Below are 6000 nucleotides of genomic sequence, written 5' to 3' on the forward strand. Positions count from 1 at the left end.
CCACCTTTCAGGCACATTGAAAGGGGTTAATGGGGCCTTGGTGTGGCGGTGTACCTTGGCCCGTTGACACTCTAGACAAGCATTAGCCCAATCCCGAACATCCTTTTTAAGACCGTGCCAGACGAACTTGGCTGCCACCAACAGCTGAGATGGTTTCCTGCCCGGGTGAGAAAGGCAGTGAAGGGCGTCGAAAACACGCCTCCTCCAAGCGGCAGGGACAACAGGGCGAGGCTGCCCAAGTGAGATGTCACACAGGAGCGTAGAACCAGTGTCATTAAAAGAGATGTCCACCAACTGAAGACCTGTATCGGTGGTCCTACATGCCTGGACGTCCTTGTCGGAAAGCTGATCGGCTGCCATCTGTGCATAATCAATCCCGAGGTGGACCGTACTGATGATATCACGAGAGAGGCAGTCGGCGACAGGGTTGTCCTTCCCGGCCACATGTTGGATGTCTGTTGTAAACTCCGAGATGGAGGACAACTGGCGTTGCTGGCGAGCGGACCATGGCTCTGAGACCTTGGCCATAGCAAAGGTCAACGGTTTGTGATCGACAAATGCTGTGAATGGTCGGCCCTCCAACAGGAAACGGAAATGCCGTACCGCCAGATAGAGGCTGAGGAGCTCCCGGTCAAAGGTGCTGTAATTGCGCTCACTGGCTCTGAGCTGCCGACTAAAAAAAGCAAGGGGTTGCCAGTGACCATCGACTAGCTGCTCATACACTGCCCCAACAGCATAATCCGATGCGTCGGTTGTGAGAGCGATCTGCGCCTCAGGTAATGGGTGCGCCAACATGGCCGCCGTAGCCAGGGCTTGTTTGGTGTTTTTAAAAGCTCCCTCCATCCCCTCTGTCCAAGTGAGAGTGAGCTTAGCAGGTTTTCCCTTGAGTGCCTCGTAGAGGGGCTGCATGAGCTGGGCTGCGCCAGGCACAAAGCGATGATAAAAATTCACCATACCCAAAAATTCCTGTAGTGCCCGGACGGTGGAGGGCTGCGGAAACTCGCTCACAGCCTGCACTTTCGATGGCAGAGGCACTGCCCCATCCTTTGTGATGCGGTGCCCGAGGAAATCAATTATTCGCAGTCCAAACTGGCACTTGGCTGGGTTAAGAATCAAGCCATGCTGACTCAGGCGCTCAAAAAGTGTGCAGAGGTGAACCATGTGTTCAGCCCTGGAGGAGCTGGCGATGAGGATGTCATCTAAATAAATGAACAGGAAAGGCAGGTCCCTTAACACACTGTCCATGAGGCGCTGAAATGCTTGGGCAGCGTTCTTGAGCCCAAAAGGCATGCGGAGGAACTCAAAGAGCCCAAAAGGGGTGATTACCGCTGTCTTGGAAATGTCCTGTGACTGCACCGGCACCTGGTGATAACCACGAACCAGGTCCACTTTAGAAAATATGACCTTCCCCGCAAGGCGAGATGAAAAGTCCTGAATGTGTGGTATAGGATAGCGGTCAGGGGTCGTAGCATCATTCAGGCGGCGATAATCACCACACGGGCGCCAACCTCCGGCGGCCTTTGGCACCATATGGAGTGGCGAGGCCCAGGGGCTATTGGACCGGCGCACTATGCCGAGGCACTCCATCGCCTCAAACTCCGCCTTAGCAATAGCCAGTTTACCTGGATCCAGGCGCCGTGCACGGGCATGTACTGGCGGGCCTGCAGTCGGTATATAATGTTCCACACCGTGCTTAGCTGTAGCTGCTGAAAAAGTTGGCATGGTAAGAACTGGGAACTCAGCCAACATACTCAAGAACTCAGAGGCAGTAAGGGTACTGGACAGCCTTGAGGAGCTAGAACCACTGAGTTCACATGAGAATGAGCTAAAAGTCTCTGCGCTGACCAAGCGCCGGTTTTTAATGTCCACCAGCAGCCCATGGGCACACAAAAAATCTGCACCTAACAATGGGTTAGACACCTCAGCGGTAACAAACGTCCATGAAAAATGCTGTCCCTCCAAACACAATGTCACATGCCGTTCACCATAGGTCCGTATGGGACTGCCGTTGGCCGCCTCTAGTGGAGAACCCCATACTCCGGCTTGTATATCCAAAACAGATGCGGGTAAAACGCTCACAGTGGCCCCAGTGTCGCACAAAAAACGCCGCCCAGAAAGTGTGTCTCTAATAAATAATAAACTGCCTTCATGGCCAACACTCATGGCAGCTAGCGGGTGCTGGCCCTCTCGTTTCCCGACACCTTGGCATGGGGGTAGGCATTTTCTAGCCTTAGAGCCAAACTGTGCATGGTAGAAACACATACCTGTGGGCTTTTGTCTCTGGGCCGGGGCCGGGGCTCTGGACAGGGCAGCAGCAACAGCAGGGGGCGGAGAGTCATCCACCTGGTACACAATATTGTTAGCCACCTGACACTGTTGTGTAGCAGAGAAAAACCTATCAGCCTCTTTAGCCAATGCCCGATAGTCTATAATGGGAGAGTTAGCCAAAGCCGACCGCACTTGCCATGGTAGCTGCTGCAGGAATAGCTCCCTAAAGATAAAACAAGGCTTGTGGTTGCCTGGTAGTAAAGCCAACATTCGATCCATTAGCTCTGATGGTTTAGCATCGCCCAAGCCCGGCAAAGATAGTAGCTGACGTGCACGCTGAGACTCCGTTTGACCAAAAGTTTCTAGCAGCACGTCTTTCAGTGTGTCGTACTTACTATCCTCTGGAGGATTCCCGAGCAGATGTGGTACTCTGGATGCGGTAGCCCCGCCGAGCGCCGATACCACGTAATAATACTTTGTATCATCCGCTGTTATCCTCCGTATAGCGAACTGCGCCTCCATTTGCGCGAACCAAACAGCAGCCTGCTGCTCCCAGAACTCCGGTAGCTTCATTTGCACAGCCATGTTTGCTTGTTCAAAAAATTTAATCCAGTCTTTGGAAGCGTCCAAAAACGATCGTCAGAGTCACCAATGTAGGAGTGCGGAACAAACAGACTGCCAGACGGTTGTTTAGATGCAATACACGTAACGTCTCATGTTTACTTCCCACTTCCTTAATACAAACTAATACGTCATCACGTCAACCCGTGTGACTACATAACGTCAATGCCCTCTAACCACACCCTGTGCATACATTGAACATGGAGGTGACAGAATATGAATGTGAATTCTATTATCCATTATTGTCCCCCACAATACTGTATAAAACTATAAATATAGACTATAGGCTGATCTCAATACAAATATCTCTCTCTCAATCTCTCTCTCTCTATCTCTCTATCTATCTCTCTCTCTCTCTCTCCCCTACAAAACCTCGTCGATTCTGGGACGCCGCAAACTTTTATACCTGTGGTCAGGTATGCTGGCCAATCAAATGCCAGCTTCATTGTAGGGTGCAATATTCATTCTCTTGTGATACAGTGTTAGAAAATAGGGGGACACTGCCACCTAGTGTAATTTGAGAGGAACTGCAGTTTCCGGTCCAAACTCGCTGCCAAAAGCTCCACGGTGAAGTTCAGACTGGGAAAATCGAAAAAAGATGTAAACAGATCAAAGACGAGTTACGGCGTCTTCTGCAGAATGAGCATGGCGGGGAAAGACGAGTTCCGGCGTTTTCGGCGATTAAAGTGTTAATGTGTTTTTGTCTCTCTTTCTCAGGAAGCACAGATGGGGTGAGCTGCCATTTCTTTTGGATATTGTTTTCTCCTGTTTTGGTTAGGTAAGGGTAGTTTAGGTAATGTAATTTATTTTACCATAGATTAGATTGGTTTATTTGGAGTATAGTGGTGTTTGTTTGTTGTTTTGGCCTGGGCTCACCCTTGAGCTACGTGTGCTTCCTTTGCATCTCTCAATAAATATCATTGTTGTTTACAAACGTGGTCCATAATTTCTGTCAACCAACTGTTATGTTACAGCCCTTTACCCTTAGACCCACAGGGGTCGTAACACCTTAACTCAGTCAGAAAGCACTCCAAAATGAATAAATCCCAGTCGATCCCATGGCGATCGCAATTACTCGTGTATATTGGGCATGGCTACCATACGGGAAAGAATAGCTCTGATGCACCAAATCTTCCACCGATTGCTATGTTGTGATTCACTCCTAGGCGTAAACAGCCGGTGGTAAACTCAGTACTGGGGACAAGCGATATCCCCAGTTCAAATGGTAGGTGATACTGCCACCTGGTGAGATTCGATCGTCATTGCAATTCCGACGTAGGCAGATGAGCCAGGGAGACCTAGAGAATTCCGGCTGAGTGAAAGGGGATCAAAGGAAAAATATCAAAGGATCAAAACCCGAGTATACTCGGGTTTTGGCGCTCAACGCATGGCGGCGAAACCCGACTATACTCGGGTATGGCGCCCAATGAGTTAGTGTTTTGACCAATAATTATGAAACATGTCACAGTTGCCCCTTTGACTCGCATTCATTTACTGGTCGCATTAGTAGTGACTACCCATACAGTATGTAGCCAAATACCAGCCAATTATCCATCTCAATATAAAAAAACAGGTATAACCCTCTGTCATGTGACTCACTAAAGAAATACCACAGTACCCTATACTGTAGTAACAGGTGGCATGCATGAGAGGCTAATATAGGGGAAATTAGCAATAAAGAGAAATATTGTACACCAGAATTTTGCTCTAAGCTACTTCGGCAGATACACTGGAAGCCTATAACAGCGATGAGTCAGCACAAAATGTCTGAATATCTTAATAATATATTCCTGTTATGTAATCCAATGGATCCAATGACATGTCAAAATGTAATATTAGGAAGAGCTAAACTGCCAGTACAGTACATTAATGTAGTGTTGCTGATCCCTTACGTATCGTCTTTCTCAGTGGTGGTAGAAATGGGTGTGTTACAGAGCTAATGCAAAGCAGCATAGGATGTGACAGGATTTGATGCCGTTGAACCAAAGAAAACCACATGACTAATTACATTTATTTTGTCTCTTAAAGCATCCTTAAAAGTGTGTCGTTAACTATCTCCAAGGAGTTTACGCGGTGCTTCAAAGTGAATGCGAACGAGAGGGCTGTATCATGACATCCCTGGCAAACACCCCGGCAACCGAGACCCCCGACAGCTTTGTTTGTCAGGGGTTATCTCCTCTCTCCACTCGGTTAGAGTAGCCTATCTGTCAGTGACCGGAAGGGAGACAGCGGAGACAGCTACAGTCCGATTATCCACTATGCCGGCTAATATTTCCCAAGCAGTCGAACAGGGCCAGCCTTTGTTGTGTTGTTTACACAACGTTTGCCCATCATTAGGCTTTGGCGATGCTGGCTGTCTACTCCTTTTTATAATAATTAAAATGGATATTACTGTAAAGACTGCACGCGTGGCTCCCAGCCAGGATTTCGCAGTACGACTCAATTAACCTGCATGACCCTGTCTAACACAAACAATGAGAAATTAATTATATGCAACATCCATCCCGGGCAAGCTTAGCAGGCTCAAAAGTACCTTATAAATGGTTTAGAATGCATTTCCACTTTGTTGTTGTTCGCGTCTGCCCAATCACTTGGGCGTTAAAACATCTCTTCACCAATGAAGAATGGGCATCAGAAGAGAAGCAGGTGTCAGCAATGGGCGTTAAGAATAGGTGTTTTAGGAAAATATTGCAAAGTGGGTACTTTGTTGGTCTCGGACAAACAGAGAATAACAAAACAGACAGGATTGTATTGTGAATGCATACCAACCATGGCATCGTTTCCACTGTCAAATATCCTCCCACAGAAACACACTAGTTGGTTTTGTTTGACAAACAATAGACAATCATCCCACACAGCTCAAACAGGATCTTAACCTTAGCACTGTATGCAGGTGTGTGTGTGTGTGTGTGTGTGTGTGTGTGCTCATCTGTGTGCATGTTCCTGCGTGCATGCACATGTGCAAAACCACACAAGCCCCCCCACACGCGCTTAAATGGCTGTTGCTAATTTGAAATGTTTTCAATTTGTACAATAGTGATCCCCTGGCTTTCAATCACATTGACAGTTATGAGTAATTGCACCCTGCAGCGTCCCTACCCCTGGATGACT

This window comes from Notolepis coatsorum (assembly GCF_963971535.1).
Source record: "Notolepis coatsorum genome assembly, chromosome: 19".
NCBI classification, from domain to species: Eukaryota; Metazoa; Chordata; class Actinopteri; order Aulopiformes; family Paralepididae; genus Notolepis; species Notolepis coatsorum.